Here is a 23,731-nt window from a genome sequence, read left to right on the forward strand (position 1 = left end):
GACAGTCTTACATTCCTCGTGCCAGGACCCACCTCAGGTCAACAAAATCTCTTACACCCAAGGTAAGAGATTTTGTTGACCTGAGGTGGGTCCTGGCACGAGGAATGTAAGAGGTAAGAGGCAGCTGTTTGAATAGATTCATTGGAGAGTCTAAGGCAGCTCTGTGGACCAAGCTGTAAAGGAGATAAAGTAGAAATGATCACTCCGGTGCCACAGGAGACAGGCCTGGAAGGTACTGGGGCCCTCACAGCTCAATCGGACTTAGCAGGCATGTTTTTGCCTCTGACCTTCTAGTTGAAACAAAATTAGTTACCAATAGACTTAAGCACTGCTATACTGCATGCAGACACATAACCCCAACCTATATCAGCACTAAGAAAATTGTAACACTTTGAGTTAGTCTGGTGGAATTTTCTCTGGCCTTCTCCCTGTGTCCAGTTACAGCAATAAATTCCCTTCTTTTCTAGTTTGTGTGCTTCTTGTTACTGGGCCTCGAGAAAATGCAGCAAGATCCGGCTCTTCGTTCCAGGAACACTTGTGCACCAGAATTGAAGGTAAGGCAGTAAAAAACCTTGATCTTTATTATATTCTGTGAGCCAAGAATAATGACTATTTGGGCTTTTTCTGGGAAATAAAATCAATAAATAAACACACATAAGAAGAGATGAAGAAAATTATCTTAAATTTACTACAAAAAAAAAAAAAAAAACTCGTTTTCCCACACCTGAAGATGATAAAACAAGGCATTAATGTCAGCACAGACTGATGATTCCTGGTGTAATGCAGGCTGCGTCTCTTGGTTTTCCCTGGAAGGTGCCCTGCCAGCTCCCAGCTAGGACTCCAGGCATCCTCCACACTGCTCCCTGCCCCAGGCGTGGTTTCCTTGATGCGGCGAGGAGCGTGTGGAAGGAATGAGGGCACTGCGGTTCACTGCCATCCCAGAAAGGCTGCTGTCCCTGTCACTGATGTGTAAGAGTAGTCTGGCACTGGCTGGGTGTGGTGGCTCACTCCTGTAATCCTAGCACTTTGGGAAGCCGAGGCGTGTGGATTGCCTGAGCTCAGGAGTTCAATACCAGCCTAGGTAAAACAGTGAAACCCCGTCTGTATTAAAATCCAAAAAAAAAAAAAAATTAGCTGGGTGTGGTGGCGTGTGCCTGTAATCCCAGTTACTTGGGAGGCTGAGGCAGGAGAATTGCTTGAACCCCGGAGGCAAAGGTTGCAGTGAACCAAGATCGAGCCATTACACACTGCACTCCAGCACCCGGGGAGACAGAGTGAACCCCCGTCAAAAAAAAAAAAAAAAAAAAAAAAAGGAGTAGTCTGGCACAATTGAAAAAGCAGTGTAACCCTGATTATGTCAACTTTATGTGGATAAATCAGGTGTTATTTTCGTTATAGGATTTTTTTTTTTTTTTTGAGACGGAGTCTCACTCTGTCGCCCAGGCTGGAGTGCAGTGGCGCGATCTCAGCTCACTGCAAGCTCCGCCTCCTGGGTTCACGCCATTCTCCTGCCTCAGCCTCCTTAGTAGCTGGGACTGCAGGTGCCCACCACCACACCCGGCTAATTTTTTGTATTTTTAGTAGAGACGGGGTTTTACCGTGTTAGCCAGGCTGGTCTCCATCTCCTGACCTCGTGATCCACCCTTTTACCCATACTTAGTTTTTGTGTTTTCCTTCCAGAGGGAAAAAGAAACAAATGCCAATCTAAAAACATACGGAGTTTCTATAGTCAGTCGATTTTTTTCTTGGCTGATTGATTGATCAGTAATAACCTTGCACTTAGCATGACCTAGGTAATGACATTATTTCTATCGTTATTGCATTTTCCCTATTTGGATAATCAATTAAGTCAACAATATTTAGAATTTTGCTGCTCAGACTGAGTCACTGGAAAAAAATATAAGCCAGTGAAAATATAGACCCCAGATTAGAGGCCCGGTCAGGATCAGGCCGTGGCTGGCGGAGTGGAGTGGAAGCCTCAAGAACAGGGAGAGGCTCCTGTGCTGGCCCAGGGAGGTGTCATGGCAGGTGCCGCGTCTCTCTTTTGCTCAGACACCCAATGCGTGAATGCTTGGAACGACTGTCTTCTTCTTTTTCTTTTCTTTCTTTCTTTTTTTTTTTTTTTTAGACGGAGTTTCACTCTCATTACCCAGGCTGGAGTGCAATGGCGTGATCTTAACTCACTGCAACCTCCGCCTCCCGGCTTCAAGTGATTCTCCAGCCTCACTCTCCCAAGTAGCTGGGATTACAGGCATGTGCCACCACGCCCGGTTCATTTTTTATCTTCTTTTTTCAGTAGAGATGCAGTTTCTCCATGTTGGTCAGGCTGCTCTTGAACACCCAACCTCAGGTGATCCACCCGCCTCGGCCTCCCAAAATGCTGGGATTACAGGTGTGAGCCACCGCACATGGCCTCTTTTTTCTTTTATTTATTTATTTAGTTATTTATTAAGACAGTTTTGCTCTTGTCACCCAGGCTGGAGTGCAGTGGCACAATCTCTGCTCACCGCAACCTCCACCTCCCGGGTTCAAGTGATTCTCCTGCCTCAGCCTCCTGAGTAGCTGGGATTACAGGCGCCACCATGCCCAGTTAATTTATTTGTTTATTTATTGTATTTTTAGTAGAGATGGGGTTTCACCATGTTGGCCATGCTCGAACTCCCGTCCACAGCTGATCCACCTGCCTTGATATTTAAAAAATATCTACTGTAAAAATGTGCTTAGTGAGGAACACATATGCATGCTGGCTAGAGAGAACTGAAATAGGCTCTGCATCAATCACTCACGTTAGTCCAGAAACTGTTCTGCAAATGAGCACTGGACTTGGAGAAGCCCACGCCAGCCCTTGACATCCTGGATACTATAGGAAAACTGCCTGCCTCCCAGACCTCTTGTTTTCTAATCTTGAAATGAGGAATTGGAGTAAGAAACTCTAATGCCCATTCGTATTTTAACATTTATTGGTTCTGAATGTTCTCACCCCCCTGTAGTGCTGAGCCCGTTTCCACAGAGAATCGAATATGCATATTTCCATCAGCCCAAAAAGGCAGGTCTGCTGGAAGAGTGGAGGAAGGACAGGCGCTTATCGAGTAATCTCCAAGGAGAGGCCTTTAGATATTCTGGCTACTTAACTTAGAAAACTAAGTATCATTAGCATTGGCACGATTGTCCAAATGACATTATCAATTTCTAATACATAGATCAACAACTCATGCATTGATTCAGCAGTTATTTGGTAGGTGTCAAATGGTCTCTCTGTGTTCAAATATTTGAAGTCGAGTGGTGGGGGTGCTATTTAAGGCATCCTAAGACAGTACTGCATTAATAGCAAATAAGCTGGTTAGTTCAGGGAAGAGGAGAGTTCATCTGGACGTGTATATTTCATAAGACCCCGACGGGGAGAGCGGCGTTGATACTTGGTCTTAGAGAATGTATGTGGCTTGAATAAGTGGGGGAGTGTTCACAGGATATTTCCTGGAGGCTGAGATAGCAAAGGGGGACAGACCTTCTCGAGGAAGAGTGCGCCTGCCAATCTGAACACAGTAGAAGCTTCCTCTGGGCCAGTGGAATGGCAGCGTGGGAAGGGAGACTTGGCACCCACTTCTGGAGACAGGACATGTCAAGCTAAACTGCCAGTGATGACCCACCCATAACTGTCATACTTCCCAACGCCGCACACACACAGCATTATCCACCCATAACCATCACACTTCCTAACGCCACACACACACCGCATTACCCACCCATAACCACAGCATTACCCACCCATAACCATCACACTTCCCAACGCCGCACATGCACGGCATTATCCACCCATAACCATCACACTTCCTAACGCCGCACACACACGGCATTACCCATCCATAACCACAGTATTACCCACCCATAACCACCACACTTCCCAACGCCGCACACACACCGCATTACCCACCCATAACCATTACACTTCCCAACGCCGTGCACACGGCACATTTTCCTTGACAGGAAACTGCAAGTGTTCCTACCTAGTTTCAGTATCATCTTAAACTTTTTCTAGTTTGACTTGGTCAAAAAATAAAGCTTAGAAATCTCTACTTTGTGCACTTTTTGTAGAAAAGAAATAAAGCATTTCGAAATGTTAACACAGTGGGCCGGGTCCAATATATTAAACATGAAAACCTTAATGAATAGTAGATACACAGCAATCTTCCCAGCTATGATTCCTGGAGATTTTTTGGACTGAATTCAGATGAAGCATTCTAGACAAAGGAGGGGAAAGAAAGTATGAATGGACAAAAGGTCAAGCTAAGAAGGCAGCAAAGCTTTTAGAATTCAAATTGTAAGAAATAGTTGGTTTCCACAGAATGAAGGATAAAAACTATATGATTATTTCAACTGATGCTGAAAAAACAATGGATAAAATTCAACATCGCTTCAAGATAAAAACCCTCAAACAACTGAGTATAGAAGGAACATAACTCAACATAATAAAAGCCATATACAACAGACCCACAGTTAGTATCATACTGAATGGGGAAAATCTGAAAGCCTTTCCTCTAAGATCTGGAACTGACAAGGATGGCCACTTTCACCACTGTTATTCAAGATGGTACTAGAAGTCCTAGCTAGCACAATCAGAGAAGAGAAAGATGTAAAGGGCATCCAAATTGGAAAAGAAGTAAAATTATCCTTGTTTGCTGATGATGTAATTTTATATTTAGAAAAACCTAAAGACCTACAAGAAGACTATTAGAACTGATAAATTCAGTAAAGTTGCAGGATACAAAATCAACATATAGAAATCAGTAGCATTTCTATATGCCAATAGCGAATAATGTGAAAAAGAAATGTAGAAAGTGATCTCATTTACAATAGCCACACATAAAATTAAATACTTAGGAATTAACCAAAGAAGGGAAAGATCTCTGTAATGAAAACAGTAAAAACCATTGATGAAGGAAATTGAAGAGGACACCAAAAAATAGAAAAATATTCCATGTACATGGATTGGAAGAATTAAAATTGTTAAAAATGTTCATACTATCCAAAGCAATCTACAGATTCAATGCAATCCCTATCAAAATACCAATGATGTTCTTCACAGAAATAGAAAAAACAATCCTAAAATTTATATGGAAACACAAAAGGTCTAGAATAGCCAAAGCTATCCTAAGCAAAAAGAACAAAACTGGAGAAATCACATTACCTCACTTCAAATTATACAGAGCTATAGTAAGCAAAACAGCCTGGTACTGGCATACAAATGGACATACAGACCAATGGAACAGAGGAGAGAACTCAGAAACAGATCCACACACCTACTGTGATCTCATTTTTTACAAAGGTGCCAAGAACATACACTGGGGAAAAGACAGTCTCTTCAATAAATTGTGCCAGGAAAACAGGACATCAATATGCAAAAGAATGAAACTAGACTCCTATCTCTCTCTCACCATACACAAAAATCAAATCAAAAGAAATTAAGTAATTAAATCTAAGACCTCGAACTATGAAACTGTTAGAAGAAAACATTGGGGGAAAATCTCCAGGACAATGAATCTCCAGGTCTGAGCAAAGACTTCTTGAGTAATACCCCACAAGCACAGGCAACCAAAGCAAAAATGAACAAACGGAATCACACTACGTTAAAAGGTTTCTGCGCAGCACAGGATATAATCAACAAAGTAAAGAGACGATCCACAGAATGGGAGAAAATATTAGCAAACTACCCCCTCTCACAAGGGATTAATGAGCAGAATATATAAAGAGCTCAAACAACTCTACAGGAAAAAAATCTAACAATCCAATCAAAAGTGGGCAAAAGATTTGAATAGACATTTCTCAAAAGAAGACATACAAGTGGCAAACAGGCCTCCCAAAGTGCTGGGATTACAGGCATGAGCCACCTTGCCCGGCCTCTCTATTTTTAACTATGCAACAAAAGATATTCCACCAGAAGGTATCTTCAGTTCCAGTTTTTTGTTCTGTGAGAACTTGGTTTGGAGATAGGGTTGGTAAATTGTTAAAAGTGTGTGGTATCTTTAGTCATTTCCCAATTTGCTAAATTACAAAGGACGAGCTTTTTGATAGATTACTGGGTGGCCAATCTGATTGATAAGAAGCTCAAAGACAAGTCTGTTCCTCAATCACACATTTTTAACCCTCGAGGCCAGAGGGTTAGTCTTTTCTTTAACTTCCTTTTTAATTAATTTTATTAATCTGTTGCAGATGTTCTTTTGATATATCCACATTGGTCAAGGAAGATGGACATGAAAGCTAATGTCTTGGCACAAGATTATGTCTAAAGCCCATAACTTAAAATCAGACGGGCTAAACTTCACATAAACTGCATACACCTTGGTATCACTCCTCCACAAAACTTCTACCATCTCACTACTTACAGACATTCCAACTTCAGAATCCACGCCTTGTATGAGGTGACTGCCACCTTCTGCTCTCTGAAAATACTTCCCTACTTTTAGGTGTAAAAGAAGCAGTAAAGCGTTTAATCTTATAAAAATTCATTTCTGCTAATATGCTAGCCCCTCAGGAAACAGTCTTAAATCATTACAAAATTTGCATTTTTTAACATTTTGGTGCAATTTAGGTCAGTGAGGGGAAATCTCTCCAGGTCAGCCTTTCGTTTTTGTTGCCACAGATTGTTTCACAAAGATGATAGCAGTTCCAACCAAGAGCGCCAAGGGGCTACTCCCCTCAACACATCACAATGCACAGGATTAAAAGAAGAGTTTCCCAAAAACATTGCATCCAGTACATTTAGATTAGGTTGAATCTTCTAACTCAAGCAAAAAGGCATTATCTTGCTTCCATGCTTATTAAAATCTTGGTGTTTGTTTTATAGTTTTAGTCTTTAAGCTCCCAAAACCCAAATATTTTTGAATAATTCCCAGTAGTTTTAGCATGTATAAAAACTGCCTTCAATTTTATAAGCTTCTTTGATCTCTGCTAGGCCAGCATGCTGGGGGGATAAATATCAAAATTTAAAAAGAAATTCTCAGCCAGTAAGAAAAGGTAAAGATTAATTCACTATGTTACTATACATTCAACAATTGACACAGTTCTATTATCACTTTATGATACCATCCGCTGACCATCATTCTTCCTTCTAGAAAGGCTTTAGTGGTAAGAAATTAACTAAGAAAGAGAAAAGGAACTTTTAATTTGTCCTCACAGAGATAATGGGTGGAAAAGAAGATAAAGAAACTTATTACTGAAAAATATAAACTGGATCAACATCAGTCATGTTAAACAGACTAATGATTGTTTTCTCAAAGTATTTCTTGGTAGTTAGAGTTGCATCCCTGTTCTCTGCTCACCCTGAGCTAGGCCCAGCCTCTGGAGTTGTGGTTTGAGCAGGATCAGCACTCCACTAGCCACCTAGTTTCTCTGAGTCTTGAGCATCCTGTTTTTCCCAGGCAGCCAGAGTCCTCTGATTTCTTTTCTGCTTTTTTCTTTGTTGTTTTCTAATTTAGAAACAGGGTTGCACTCTGTCACCCAGACTGGAGCACAGTGGCACAATTATGTCTCATTGCAGCCTGGACTTTCTGGGCTCAAGCCTCAGCCTGCCTCAGCCTTCTGCCTCAGAAGTCCTCCTGCCTCAACTTTCTGAGGAGCTGGGACTACAGGTGCACACCACCATGCCTGGTTAATTTACCAATTTTTTGTAGAGATGGGGCCTTGCTTTGTTGCCCAGGCTGGTCTCAACTCCTGGCACAAGTGATCCACCTGCCTCAGCCTCCCAAAGCTCTAGGATTACAGGTGTGAGCCACCACACAGGGCCCAGAGTCCCTGATTTCTGGGGCTTCTTTTCAAGTCGCAGTAACAGATGACTGACAAGATGGATATGTAATCACCTGATTTAACTCTTACCCCTGCTCCCTGGAGCAGAGTCAGCTGGAGAATTCAGAGCAGCAGCGCCCAGGTTTCTCAGGTAGGCAGGCTCGGATTCCCCCTTTGAATGTGGTTGTTCTTTTCCTTCATGGCATGATTCCTTGTTTGTGGTAAGCTCCTAAACTAATACAAGGTTTTAGAAATCATTTCACCAAAGTGGTTGCTTTGGTAAAGGAGAGAGAGGGATATATTTGGAAGAGACAGGAGGGTGCTGAAAACGTGCTATTTCTTAGCCTTCTTAGGTCAAGAGTTACACTATAACATTGTAGTTACAATGATGTGCCTATTTTGTGACAAATTCACAGGAGTGTGCATTTATGATTTGTACGCTTCTGTGTTTTATTTCCATTTTAAAAGCTTAAAAGTAAAAAAGTGGCATGCCCCTGTAATCCAGCTACTCAGGAGGCTGAGGCAGGAGAATCACTTGAACCTGGGAGGCGGAGGTTGCAATGAACCGAGATCATGCCACTACACTCCAGCCTGGGCAACAGAGCGAGACTTCACCTCAAAAATAAATAAATAAATAAATAAATAAATAAATAAATAAATAAAAATAAAAGAAAGCTGCAGAATGGTATCTGTGTGTTATCCTCTGTGATTTGCAGAAGTTTACTCTGTACACTTTTAAATACACAGATTATTTCTGGAAAAACATACAAGAACTTAGTATTAGTGGTCATCAATAGTGGGAGGTCAGAGAAGAGTTATGGGATCTTAGTAGAAACCTAACAATTTTTGTGTAAATCTTTATGTACTCTTTAAATCTCTCAACATTTGTATGCATTTATTTTCAAATAAAGAAATCAACATTTACCAAATAAATAAACTAGAACCGAACTGAACTGAAAAAAGTGGGCACTGTATTGAGGGACATTTGTTTGGTGTGGACGAAATATTCAGAAATGTAGTGATGGACGTGTGTAGCAAAGCAAGGAGCAGATTGCAGGAGGTCCAGAACGCCCGACAAAGGACCTAGACCAAACCAGCACTGAGCCTGTCTTTCCCAGCCTGACTCTCCTCCTCCAGTCTACCCCTTCTCAGTATTTTTCATCACAAACCACCCAGTTGTATAGACTGCACGTGGACTACCCAACCACAACTTCTCCTTATTCCCCACCATCATAGTTATCATTGACTCCTTCACAGTCTAACTCAAATGTCTGGTTTTAATATGTCTACCTTCCTTGACGTCCGCAGATTCTACCCTTGGCCAAATCACCACCGCTTCTCCCCGACATATCACAGTATTATTCTGACTTGCTTTCTGCTTGCCCCTTTCTGTGCCTAAAGAGAGCACTTCAGTCGGTTTGCACTGCGCGTTGGTACCCCCTGAACCTAAAACAGAAGTTGAAAACCGTGGAGCAGTGCCGGCCGTGGTCAGCAGCGCCCTCGCGGATGTGGTGCTGCCTGTCCCAGCCTCACATGGAAGCAGTCCTGCGCTCTTCCGCGTTCCGGCCGCTCTGCTCTTCTCTTCCGTGTTCCGGCCGCTCTTCCGCGTTCCGGCCGCTCTGCTCTTCTCAGGACCTTGAGCTTAACTCCCTCTTTCCTGACTTGGAAACTTGGAGACATTGTTCCCTCCGCCTGGAACCCAATTCCAAACGATCCTTGTGTGGTTGGCGCTGTTTCTTTAAGTCTTGATTTAAAAGTTACTTCCAAAAAAGAGACTTGCTCTGATGACATTCAGTGTTCCTCCCTCCCAGCCGTCCGATCGCGGCTCACTGGCTACGGCATTCCTCTGCTTCCTTCTGCCTTCCGCATTACAGGCCGCTGTGGGGTGCAGGATCGGCCGGGTGCTGTGGCTCCCGCCTGTCGTCCAGGGCTTTGGGACGCCAAGGCGGGCGGATTACAAGGTCAGGAGATCGAGACCATCCTGGCTAACACGGTGAAACCCCGTCTCTACTAAAAATACAAAAAATGAGCCGGGCGAGGTGGCGGCACCTGTAGTCCCAGCTACTCGGGAGGCTGAGGCAGGAGAATGGCGGGAACCCGGGAGGCGGAGCTTGCAGCGAGCCGAGATCCGGCCACTGCACTCCAGCCTGGGCAGCACAGCAAGACTCCGTCAAAAAAAAAAAAATCCATAGGATCACCTATGTACTAACATATTTTCCCCATTTAAATTAGTCCTGAAATTCTCAAGAGAAATTGTGCAAGTTAATCCCTTTAGCTCTGTGCCTCTGAAAAAAGACAAAGAAAACAAATGAAAAGCAGTAAGTGAATTGAAGCTGCAAGCCTGCTAGGCCCTGGGCCCAGAAACAGATAGAAGCACCATGAGTTTATTCTTGGGGAAGGACCATAGCTCGGCTCACTAAGACCTGGCCAGGAGCTGGGCTCTCAGCCTCAGGAAAGCAGCCTGCTGATGCTGCTGCCTCAGAGACTTGTGTGAAACTGCACATGTGGGGAGGTGAGAGTTCACACACAGCCTCACTGCCAGCACTAGAGCCTGGCGCCCACTGCATGTGCAGTACAGCACAGCGGGGCAGCCGTCCGGGGTCACCATGGACAGATGACCACATTCTTGAGTTGAGCCTTGGAAAGCATAAGGAGGATACGGGAAAACATTAAGCAGAAGATAGAAGAGCGAGAATTATCCTGCTGAAAAGTGAAAATTCCAGCCTGGCATGGTGGTGCACACCTGGAGTCCTTGTTACTCAGGAGGCTGGGGTGGGAGTATTGCTTGAGGCCAGTAGTTTCAGGCTGCAGTAAGGTATGATCTTGCCTCTGTACTCCAGCTTGTGCAAAATAGTGAGACCCTGGTCTCAAAAATAATAATAATAATAATTTTCAAACCAAATTCAAAACCAAAACTTCAAAACACTTGTAAAGAAATGTCACACAAAACTATTAACAATTGGAAAAAAAAGACATCCCATACTAAATAAAATAAAGCAAGCTGAAAGAAAAACACTTTAAAATGTGTACCTGAGGATACTCAAAAATGCTGATTATTCTATTAAAAGAACAGAAATTATGAATTAAGAAGCATGATGTGTGGGCAAGAAAAAGAACCAACTAGAACTCTTGGAAATGAAAATACTGCTTATGGATTTTTTAAAAACTCAAAAAGCAGTACTTGTAGTTAAATTTGGTAAATTTAATGCATATCTTCCTCTGTATCCTCTGCTCACTAAAATAATGAAAAAACAATTTTTAAAGGCATCATGAAAGACATCAACAAAATTTTTGAAGTTGGAAAGTGGATGGACTTCTTAAGGCAGAGACGTAACTCTGTAAGAAGGAGAGTAACAAGAAGTAAGCCCACATGCGACAGAACCCTGAAAAGTTAAAACATTTGGGGCACAATGAATTTCTGCAGGATGATGTGCGGAGTGTGGCTGGGACAAAGTTTATAAAAGAAGTTCAGGCACCTTATATCCCAAATGCAAACCAAAAAAGAGTGGCTTCATTTCTGGAGAGGCTGAACCACAGAAGGTCTGGCCTTGTAGGGATACCAGTCTCTGCTGAGGGTCTGTTAAGATGATGTACTGAAAACAGGGATGTTAGGTAGGCATTTGCATACCAAATGGAGAGGTCTTCCATTTCCAGCTCACTTCCCCTACTTGGCTTTTAGAATACTGATCTTAGGCTTCTAACATACCTCTACCCACCCCACCTCCACAACAGCAACAGGAAACTTGTTTCTTGAGAAAACTGAGGAGCTCAAGAAAAAAAGACATTTAGATGCTCCCAATGGAAAAGTCAGCATGCCAGATTTCCAGTGTTCTCCTAAATTCATTCTCTCTTCTGCACTCTCTTCTCTACCCTAGGAATCTGAGCTGTAAAGGCTACATAAGTGATCCTCACTGCCCTCTGGCTTTTTACTGGGTTCAACTACTAGGGAGCCCAGCAATATAGATGCAAGGGTAGAAGGAGAATACATCAAGAGCACTTATGCACTGGCTTCCCTACATACAGGACTGCTTTCTGCTGACTGAGCTGTTGGTCAGGCATCTTGGTTTCTCTTCCAAGACTCTCATTTTCTAAGCTCTGGTAATCATGTCTTCCCTCCATCCCTTTGAGCCCAGGAGTGGTAATAAACTCAGAGTATTTCCCAATTCCTTGCGTGTTTTCAACACTCCGTAAATGCCCAACAGGTTCTTTGTGCCTGCTGCACAGATAAAACCAATTCACTGAGACAACAGTATTGCAGTAGAGAAAGAGCTTAATGCTCACAGGGCTAGACAAGTGGTATGATGGGAGTTAAATACCCAAGTCAGCCTCCCTGAGAACTCAGAGGCTAGGGTTTTTATGGATACTTTGGCAGGGGGCTAGGGAATGGGTGCTGCTAATTGGCTGGGGAGGAAACCATAGGGGTGTAGAAAATGCTCACTGTGGGCAGAGTTAGTCTCCAGGTGGGGGTCATAGGACCAGCTGAGTTATGAGTCATGGGTCTATTTGGGGTCAGTCTGTTACCAGAATGTGAAAGTCTAAAAAGCATCTCAAAACCCCAATTGTAGGTTCTACAATAGTGATGTTATTTACAGGAGTAATTGGAGAAGTCACAAATCTTGTGACCACTGGCCACATGACTATGGAGCAGTCAGATATCATAGGAAAGAAATCTAGGGGACAATGGTTGGATATCATTTAACTACACCTACATCTTAGCAGAGTTCAGGCCCCTTCCATCATCCTAATCTTATGGCCATTCCTTTATCTTACAATGGTGGCTTCAGTTCTCAGACAGTGGCCTTTCATTAGTCTTACAAAGGCAGTTTCAGTCCCCAAATAAGGAGGGAGTCAGTTTTAGGGGGGAATTATTATCATCCTTGCTTCAAAGTTAAACCAGAAACTAAATTCCTCCCACAGTTATTGTATTAGTCCGTTTTCATGCTGCTGATAAAGACATACCCAAGACTGGGCAATTTACAAAAGAAAGAGGTTTAGTTGGACTCACAGTTTCACAGGCCTGGGGAGGCCTCACAATCATGGCAGAAGGCAAGGAGGGGCAAGTCACATTTTATGTGGATGGCAGCAGGCAAAGAGAGCTTGTGCAGGGAAACTCCCCCTTAAATACTGTCAGACCTTGTGAGACTTTATTTGCTATCACGAGAACAGCAAGGGAAAGATCTGCCCCCATGATTCAATCATCTAACATCAGGCCCCTCCCACAACATGTGGGAACTATGGGAGCTACTAGATGAGATTTGAGTAGGGACACAGAGCTAAACCATGTCAGTTATCTTGACCCATGCCTAGGAATGAGTGAGGACAGTCAGCCTGCAAGGCTAGAAGCAAGATGGAATCAGCCATGCTAGACTTACCTTGCTGTCATAATCCTTGCAAAGGTAGTTTCAATTCTGTCTACATCATTGTAAGTTGTCATTTCACTCAATTTTCCTAAAAATTGTCCTAATTGAAGCACCATCTTTTTTTCCCCCAGGACTCTGACACTACCAGTTCACTACATTGTGGCCCTCTCAATGAAATCCTCAAGCCCTCAAATTCAGCTCTCACAGACCACTAAACCACTAAAAAGCATCCAATCAGCTTTTTAGTGGTTCATTTTCAACCATGAATGGACAACCAAGAATTAATCACCAGACACATAAAACAATCTTCCAGCATGAAAGATAGACCAAAACGAAGAGCAAAAAGATACAATGAGATGACGTGAAAAGAAAGGAAGAAGATAGCCAACATCTCTCCAACAGGAAACTTAAAAATAAGAAAATGGAAGAAAAAATAATCAAAGAAAAAGTTCAAGAAAATGTCCCCAAAATGAAGGACTTCATTGTAAAAACAGCAAAAATACAGAGATGCTGCTAAAAACTTCCATAAAGAAAAACAAGTCACATCACAAATCAGAAGGATGGCCATCTTCTCAACAACTTTGGAGAAATTCCTTACACTGATGAAGAAAAATGACTTGCGACCTAGAATTTTATAATTAACCCAACTATTAATCAAATGTGAGAATGGGATTATAATTCATAGACAGGTAAATGCTCGAAAATTTGCTGCAGTAGACAGCTTCTAAGATGACCCCAAATGTCCTGACCTCCTAGCACTGATGCCCTTTAGAAGATCTCCTCCCATTGAGTATGAGTTGGACTTAGTGACTTACTTCTAATGAATGGAGTATTGGAGGAGTCATAGGACACCGCTCCAATGTTAGGCTATAAGAAGGCTATGGCGTCCATCGCGGGCACTCTCCGATGCTCTCTCTGGGTTTGCTTACTGTGGGGGAGGTCAGCACCCAGGCCATGAGGCAGCTCTCTGGAAGGACCCACACAGAAAGGGCTCAATGCTTGCCAACAACCATACGAGTACGCTTGGAGGAGTCCTAGTGTTTATTTTTTCAATATGACATAGTTTCTCTTTCTCAGTTTATTGTAACGCTTGTAACCATAATAGGTCTGTTACCCAATTCGCATGAAAAGTCAACACCCTGAGATATGGGGCTGCAGCACAGAAAGGGGTTTCATCATAGGGCTGCTGAATGAGGAGATGAGAGGAAACCTCAAATTCTTCTCTCTGGGGAGTATGAGGGTGGGGTTTTTAACAGAATTTTAGAGTAGGCTGAAGTGTGAAGATCATGGATTGGTCAAAGAGTACAGGATGAAATGCTGGGACAAGAAGATGAAGAAACAGTATTCCCATGTTGATTTGGTTCCTCTGTGGGGTCTTCAAACTGGTGGCATTGACTATTCCCCTGGAATTCAGAATCTGCTTAAGCACTTCTTAAACATAAGCCTTATGATTCTAAGGTCAGAAATCCTCCCTATAGGAACAGTGGGGATACGAGTTCTCAGTACGTGGTGCGACAGGCCTTTCAGTTACAAGGAAGTGGGTCAAAGCACAGCCTGGCTAATGCTTAATTACAACACATTTCTGTCCAGAATTCTTGTTAACACTGTCGGGACAGCCTTACTGTATTAAGTATACTAATCACATTGAAAATTATTTAACCTTTCCTCAAAAAGACAAACCACAGACCATTTGCAAAGCATATAATTAATAGAGGGATAATGTTCAAGATTTGTCAGAGATTGAAAAATATATTAAAAAGATAACTGAACAGAAAAATTCTCAAAGAAAACAAATAGGCAAATAACAGAAAACACACACACACACACACACACACACACACACACACACACAAGTGGCCAGTGAAGAGATACCCGACTTCACTAATAACCCAGGAAATAAAAATTTAAACGAAAGCTGACACCATTTTCACCCATCCATTTTGTAAACATTATGAAATCTTTTTCACCAACCTAACGCTAAAAAGGAAAAAAATTATAAAGTATTGTGGAGATTTTGAAAAGTAGAAATACTCAGCCATCACTAGTAGGAGTACAAACTGGAAAAACCATTCTGAAAGTATTTTTATTATGTCTATGAAAGTTACCCCCAAAAAGTACAAGTTCTACAAATGAACAATTTTACTTTTTACATATGTCATATTAATACCTTACACATCTGCACAGTGAGACATGTAAAATAATGTTTTAAGGACAAATAAAGATTAAAAATGATAGCCTAAGTCTCCCTGTTGAAAATAAGGTAAGAAACTTCTCAGTCTCCCTTTTCTTAGAACATTTACTTTAGAAAACTTGTAATTGTAAGTTCCTTTTCTGTCTCTTTGAAAGGTACCTAAATCTTTTTCAAAGCTCAATAAGCCTCTTGCCAGCTTTGTGACCCAGGAATGGCTTTCTCAAGCACCTGGAAATCACCTCTTTGTAAACACTGAGTGAGACAGTGCCTCTGTGGCCCAGTTTCTGGGGGAGGGTAAGAGCCTATCTTTGGGGGATGCCTTGCTGCTAGTTGCAAAACTACCTCTTGTCATAAAAATAAATGTTTATTTTTCCCTCATTTAAAAGTGATTACCAGGTGAATTTAGGAAGAACCGTGTGTAATAAATGGTGCTATCACATTCTCTCACTTGAGGGCTAATTATTACATACCTTGACAGCATGTATGTAATGAATTGTATCTGCGTGGTTATACAAAGGGGTGAGATTTCTTTCTGTCTTTGCAATCTCTTTGTGGGTCGTCTGTGATATACAGCACATTCTGATTTAATGTCTATTCAATTTTTAAAAACTATTTTCTTTCTCTACTACCTTTGTGAAGAGGTTTTCTAGGTTGGGAGAAGATTTTGGTTTAAATTAAATTTCCCCAGCAATGATCATTATAGCATTCTTTGTAATAGTGAAAAATATAAGTACTTTAAAATATCCACTTGTAGAAGAATGAATAAATTATCATAAAATAATACAATGCACTAATATACAGCAGTTAAATAAATAACACACTATGTGTCAAAATGAGTAATCTCAAAAACATAATATTCAATGAAAACATAGTGGCAGATAATAGAGGTATCATTTTGTTTCCATAAAATTGAAGATACTAAATATATTATGTATGGTTATATGTAAAAATAGTAAAGATATAAAAATAACAACAGGGCCAGCATGGTGGCTCATGTCTGTAATCCCAGTGTTTTAGGACACTAAGGTGGTAGGATCACTTGAGTCCAGGAGTTCGAGACCAGCCTGAGCAACACAGGGAGACCCCCCCCTACACAAGAACAAACAAACAAAAATTAGCTGATTGTGATTGTGTGTGCCTCATGTCTCAGTTACTCAGGAAGCTGAGGTGGGAAGATCCCAGGAGTTCAAGACTGCAGTGAGCTGTGATCGCCCCATTGCACTCCAGCTGGAGCAACAGAGTGAGACTCCATCTCTTTAAAAAAAAAAAAAAAGAAAACAAATAGCAATAGGAAGCACATCCACCAGTCTGTAATTACCATTACCTGTGGTGCAGAAGGGAGGGTAATTATTTTGGGAATGAGAAAAAAAGAGAGTTTGACTGTATCTGTAATAATTTATTTATTAGAATCTGAAGCAACATATAGCTAGATTGCAACACACAGGTAGTAATCTGACTTTTAGATACAGAAAATAATATGACTTAGATTGGTAGGTGTTCATCATATTCTTCTCTGTATGTTCAAAAATTTTCAGGACAATAATATTTTCATAAACAAAAACAAGAGTTCCTGGATCAAAGAAAAACCATTTTAGAAGACGTTTTCATCCAAAAGTTCTACCAGTGAGTGGAAAGTATTTCAAACACATTGTCTACACACAAAATCTGGAGACCTAACTCTCTTTACCAAGGAGGAAAACTGTCTCTCATTCTCAATTTAGCAGGGCAATCTCATGATGGGAAACATTTCCTGTGGGTTTTCAGTGGCCAGTGAAGAAGTAGAACAAAGTACTTGCTACCTGGGTTACCTGTTAAGTCCACAGACCCTGCCAGAGCATATCCTGGTCCCTGTGATGCCATGGAACACAGTAGTCAGCCTGGGGACACCATTCCTGTCACCACAAAGCGATCCCAATCCAGACTCCAAGAGAGGATTCTTAGACCTTGCCCAGGAAAGTTTTATGGATGAGTCCATAGAGGAAAGTGAAAGCAAGTTTATTAGGAAAGTAAAGGCATAAAGAGCCCAAGGTGGGCAGATCACGAGGTCAGGAGTTCGAGACCACCCTGACCAACATAGAGAAACACTGTCTCTACTAGAAATACAAAAATTAGCTGGGCATGGCAGCGTGCACTTGTAATGCCTGCTACTCAAGAGGCTGAGGCACGAGAATCACTTGAACCCAGGAGGCGGACATTGCAGTGAACTGAGATTGCACCACTGCACTCCAGCCTGGGCGACATAGCAAGACTCCATCTCAAAAAAAAAAGAATGAAGAATGTCTACTCCATAGGCAGAGCCACAGCCTGGGTATACTTACAGTTCTTTCTTCATCATATGCTAAACATGGGTGGATTATTCATGAGTTTTCCTGGAAATAGGTGGGAATTTACCCCAGAACTGAGGGTCCCCTTTTTGGCCATATAAGGTAACTTCCCGATATTGCCACGGCATTTGTAAGCAGTCCTGGCGCTGGTGGTAATGTCTTTTAGCATGCTAATTCATTACAATTAGCATATAATGAGGATGACCAGAGATTACTTTCTTGGTTTTTAGTTTTCATTTTAGGCTTGGGGGTACATGTGAAGGTTTGTTACATAGATAAAGATATGTCACGGGGGTTTGTTGTACGTATTATTACATCACTCAGGTATTAAGTTGAATACCCAGTAGTTATCTTTTCTGCCCCTTTCCCTCCTCCCTCAAGTAGACCCTGGTGTCTGTTGTTTCCTTCTGTGTGTTCCTAAGTTCTTATCACTTAGTTCCATTTACAAGTGAGAACATGCAGTGTTTGGTTTTCTGTTCCTGTGTTAGTTTGCTAAGAATGATGGCCTCCAGTCCCATCCATGTTCCCACAAAAACATTATCTCAGTCCAGAGCTCACTTGCATTGCCATCTGGGTTTGGGTGGGTTTTGGCTGGTTTCTTTACTGTGTCGTGTTTAATCAGCTGGATCTTTGTAACCTGTATCTTTGCCAACCTTCCCTGCATCCTGTGACTATTCCTCCTGGGAATGCAGCCCAGCAGATCTAAGCTTATTTTACCCAGCTCCTGTTCAAGATGGAGTCGCTCTGGTTCCAATGGCTCTGACATTCCTGTCTTTGTTATTATTGTGAATACTTTTTTCAAAGTGTAATATATTTATGATATCAGTTATTAAGTAGCCCTGACACTGAGATAAACCTTGTTAGCATCTGCTGCTCACTCTGGATGCCTCCCCTAGTCAGACAGCCTTTATGACTCCCGTCCTATTCTACTTTTCTATTGTCCTGCAACACATCAAGGAATCCAAAGAGATCCTAGAGATAACCCATCCTCAATCAAAACATTTTCCTCTCCCTTTTTTCTTCTCTTTTCTGTCTTTCTTTCTTTATTATTATTATTATTATTATTATTATTATTATTTTGAGACAGGGTCTCACTCTGTCACCCTGGCCAAAGTGCAGTGGTACAATCTCAACTCACTGCAGCCTCGACCTCTTGGGCCCAAGTGATCCTCCCACCTCTGCCTCCCAAGTAGCTGGGACTACAGGTGTGCACCACCACATCTGGATAGCTTTTTTGTATTTACAGAGACAAGGTTATGCCATGTTGCCCAGGCTATTCTTGAACTCCTGGGCTCAAGTGATCCACACACCTCGGATTCCCAAAGTGCTGGGACTATAGGCATGAGCCACCACACCCAGACTCCTCTTTTCAAATGTTGTCCTAAAATGTTCTCAGAAATAAAACAGCTATCAATAGCTGCAGTCTTAACCCCCATTTCTTGCAGCTGGAAGGTACCAGAATATGCCATCCCAAAATATGCCTCATTGGTGTGTGCGGATTATATTGAGCCAAAGGCAACTGAGAACCAACAGAGGAAGTAAAGGCCCTTTACCTTCTCCCAATTGCCTGAAAACAGAGTATACATTTCCCCCTTTTGTAACAAAAGTTTCCATTTATAAAGGACATTTTTATCTCTAAAGGTGTCTCTGTATCAGGAAGAGAGTTTCTTCCTATTACCTGGAAACGACACTTATCTGCATAGCAAGACAGCACTAATTTACCATAAATTTCCTCTCCTTACCTTCCAGAATTCCTCCACCCACCCCTCCAAAGCCCCATATTCTCTTTTTAAGCCTAAAATGGTATAGAAACCTCAGTCATCTGACCACCTCCTTAAGTGTCAATTTTTGTGAAACTCCCATGCACACATATATAATTAAACTTTTTTCTCTTGTTGATATGCCGTTTGTCAGTTTAATTTCCTGGGTCCCGGCCAGAGAACCTAGGAGAGCAGAGGGAAATGGTTTGTTCTTCCCCTACACTGCCCTAAGATATTAACAGGAAGTAAAAGCATATTCTCAAACCCTCATGATACAGGATTTTTGTTCTTGGTCACTTTGCAAGCCAGGGATCCCCAACTGGTAATGCTCCAGCTCATCTGTGTTATAGCTTGTACCCGTGTTCGGCAGTTCCCGAGCTCTTGTACTGTGCTTGAGAAAAATGAGGATATGCTGGACATTGAAGGGTAAGGAGGGCGGAGAAGAATTTTGAGTGATGGAGCAGCTCTCAGTGGAGAGGGGACGCGGCGGTGGTCCCCGACCCCCACAGTTGGGTAGTTCTCCTCATGTGGCTGGGCCCAGAGCTTTTTATGGACTCAGAATAGGGGAGTGCATGCTTATTTGTTTGTGAGTATGCAAAAAAGGTAAAAGCAAAGACATCACTCAAAGGTGGGCATGACAGTGTAGAAAATCAATTAGGAAAGGGTAGGCATATGTAAAATAGATGAAGGGTGGGGATTAATCAGAGGAAAGTGTGCCAAATGGGAAGACAAGTTCTCAGTCCAGTTTGAGGATTGAACTTGTGCTTGGCTTTCAGGCTTTAAACTGTCTTCAGCTTGGAGGTGAGGTTTCACTGGGACCTGCCCCTATCTGGCTAGGCATTTGACTGCCTCCTGCCATTATCACTCATATGAAATTATTTCTTAAATGTTTAAATATTTTTCACTTCTACTTGGCAGCTTTTCCTTTGTCTGGTGTTTATTGTTTTAGTAGTTCTTTCAAAACAAATTGATTGTGATCAACTTTTAGAAACATTGAGGGAAAAGTGGGGCACATCTTCATCTATGGTCCTTATGATACTGTTTATGTAAGGACTTCATGGAAACTGAAAAACAAAGATATTTATCATGAATTTAGATATAAAAGTTCATCAAAACTTTTTCCTAATGAGTACAGTACTTCTGAAAAATATTCTCCATTATTCGAACAAGCTTGTACTGGGCATACACTGTTCTCAGGGCTGCCAGTATAAAGTGTAGGGGAGATAAACATTCTCTGCCTTTCTACCCATCTTAGTTTCATGGGCTGGGGACTGCCAATTAGACAGACAAAAGATAGATTAGCAAGAGAAAAACAAACAGAAATTTATTAATGAGTGCATTGCCCATACGCACAGGAGTACTCAGTAATGAATAGGTCAAACGGATCGCTAGAACCTGGGTTTATATTTTACCACCTTAACAAAAGAACAAGAATTTTGTGGAGAAGTAACAACACAAGGGGAAGGGGCCTTCAGTTGTAGGGCCAGCACATTGTGGAAAGGTAAATCAATGGAGGAAAATAAGGGAAGACAAGGGCTATTAGGACAGTTCATTCTGTAGATTCCTCTCTCACGCAGATTCTCCTGGCTGGGGAGGGTCTCTAGAGAATTACCTCTGGCCATTAAGAGTTATCCTGCACTTCCTGGTAGAGAGCCGGAGGTCAAAGAGTTTTTCTTGCGTCTGTTCTTTTTAATTGCTTTCAGCTCAAAATAATCCTACTTCAAAGTGGCATATTTTGGGGTGGCATATTCTGAAGCAAGGGAGAAAAACATAATCCCTGACACAGAGTGTAAAGTACAATGAAATAATTCATATTCAAAAGGAATCCGGTCCCTTTGATAATCAGACTTGGGTTTCCACCAGAAACTGATACAGCCATTATAATGTCAAGAACTGGTTGCCTGGACTTACAGGACATGACTCTGTGAACACTCAGGCAAGAAATTTCAGATTCTCTGAAAAGCTGACTACCACAATGTTCCATTTAGAGTTCAACCATTTGCAGATGTACATGACTGACTTCTGTGCACTCTCAATTTTTGCAAATACATGAAGAACCACCCCCCACTGAGTTTTTCCTCTGTAGAGTGTGAAGGTAAACCCTCACCCCAAAATATGGTTCCCTGATATCACAAGTATTTTGAATTAAAGGCCCTTAGAGATCAACAAACACTGGAAGAGGCTTTTCTCCCATCTATATAAAGGCCAGATGAACCTACCATGAAGAGCTTTTTTTTTTTTACTTCTCCTCCCGTTATCTCATTATCTATTGCAGAAAAGATTAAGAATGAAAAAACACCTGAACTGACTCCATAAGCTATTACCTGTCTCTTGGGTTTATTCAGCTTCCAAAAGGAACCATTTACAGGTTAATCTCCATTGCCCAATCCATTCATTCTTCCTGGTAATCATGTGTTGCCCCTCAACAGTTACGTATATTCCCATCCACCCGTCCCCTGAAATGGGGCCATATACATATGTGGACTCCATTGGGATATCGGGCAGTCACCCTGTGAATCTCCCCTGTGCACATTAATAAACTGGTGAGCCATTTTCTCAATTAATCTTCCCTTTGTCAATTGATTTTTCAGGGAACCTTAAGAGGACAAAGGGGAAATTTTCTCTTATCCCCTGCAAGTGGAATGGGTGAATATTCAGAGCCAGCTAACTTAATGAAAAATCTCACAGAAAACATGACTGGCTGAAGCCTAAAGCAAAATAAAATCTTCAAGGGGTCTCAGAGCTACAGAAAGTAGTAGGAACACGGTGATCTCTCTCTCCTGACAAGCATATGGGCTCATCATTTTTCTGTGAGGATGTCAGAAGAGGCTCCCTGATGATTTGATCAGCACTTGTTGTCGGGCACCATGTTCAACTGAGTGTTTCTGATGAATTAATACCTTAATAAAGTTAATGTAAGGGTGGCATTAATAAAAGGGTGCTCTTGCCGGGCACGGTGGCTCACGCCCATGATGCCAGGTGGGTGGATCATCTGAGGTCAGAAGTTGGAGACCAGCCTGGCCAATGTGATGAAACCCTGTCTCTACTGAAAATACAAAAATTAGCCAACAATTGTGGCGGGCACCTGTAATCCCAGCTCGGGAGGCTGAGGTAGGAGAATCGCTTGAACCTGGGAAGCAGAGGTTGCAGTGAACTGAGATTGCGCCATTGCACTCCAGGCTGCGCGACAAAAGTGAAACTCCGTCTCAAATAAATGAAAATTTAAAAAGAATTAAAAGGGTGCTCTTACCTAAAGGCAAATCTCATTAGCATACACAGAAATAAAAAATAGTTCTATATGGTCGAGATGTTTATATTTGTCTGTTATCTGTATAATTGTTGACCTGCTTAGATATAAATTTCCCCTTCATCTAGGTGTATTAAAATTGTAAAGAAAAATTTATCTGGCAGATTTCCATTGAAATGGAGAGAAAAACCTTTATTCCTCTACTCTCCTAAATTATCTGACTGGACCTGCAAATCAAACTGACAGACTAACAAAAGAAAAACAAAGTTTTATTTACATACATATGTATGGGTGTTTCACAAAGAAATGAGACTCAAGGAGGTGGTCAGATAATTGAGGCTTATGTACACTTTGGGCCAAACAAAGGAAAAGAGGTTTGGGGCTTCTGCATGAGGAAAGGCAAGTTATGGTAAGGAAAAGGAGGAAATGCAGATAGATGCAGCCTGTCTTGCTATGCAGGTGAGAGTCTGAGGTGGAAAGAGCTGTCGCTGTGGCTACATGCAGTGGCTATGCCAGTAATCCAGCCTTTGGGAGGCCAAGGCGGGAGGACTACTTGAGCCTAGGAGTACAAGACCAGCCTGGATAACAGTGAGAAACTGTCGCTACAAAAAAAGAAAAAAATTAGCCAGATGTGGTGGTGGTGGTGTGTGCCTGTAGTCCCAGCTACTCAGGAGGCTAAGGCAGGAAGACCACCAGAGACCAGGAATTGAAAGTTACAGTGAGCTAGGAGGGTGCCACTGCTCTCCACTCTCTAGTAACAGAAGATTTTCTCACTAAAAATAAAAAGATAAATAAATAAATAAATAAAAATTATTTGGTCAAGCACAGTGACTCATGACTGTAATTCCAGTACTTTAGGAGGTTGAGGCAGGAGGATTACTTGAGCCTAGGAATTTGAGACCAGCCTGGGCAACATAAGCAGATTCTGTCTCTACAAAAATAAAAATTTAAAAAATAAACCAGGCGTGGTGATGTGCTCCTGTAGTCCCAGCTACCCCAGAGGCTGAGGTGGGAGGATAACTTGATCCCAGGAGGCCAAAGCTACAGTGAGCTGAGATCGCACCACTACA

General features: G+C 42.0%; 1 long non-coding RNA gene across 1 annotated transcript in view; it reads right to left on the minus strand.

Moving 5' to 3' along the window:
* Positions 1 to 23,731, minus strand: part of LOC112625006 — a 71,364-nt gene that overhangs the window by 11,316 nt on the left and 36,317 nt on the right. The window contains exons 2-3 of the long non-coding RNA XR_003119503.1: positions 3,506 to 3,603; positions 2,981 to 3,131 (exon numbers count right to left, since the gene is read on the minus strand). This is a non-coding gene — a long non-coding RNA (uncharacterized LOC112625006). The remainder of the gene's footprint in view (positions 1 to 2,980; positions 3,132 to 3,505; positions 3,604 to 23,731) is intronic.

This window comes from Theropithecus gelada, chromosome 5 (assembly GCF_003255815.1).
Source record: "Theropithecus gelada isolate Dixy chromosome 5, Tgel_1.0, whole genome shotgun sequence".
NCBI classification, from domain to species: Eukaryota; Metazoa; Chordata; class Mammalia; order Primates; family Cercopithecidae; genus Theropithecus; species Theropithecus gelada.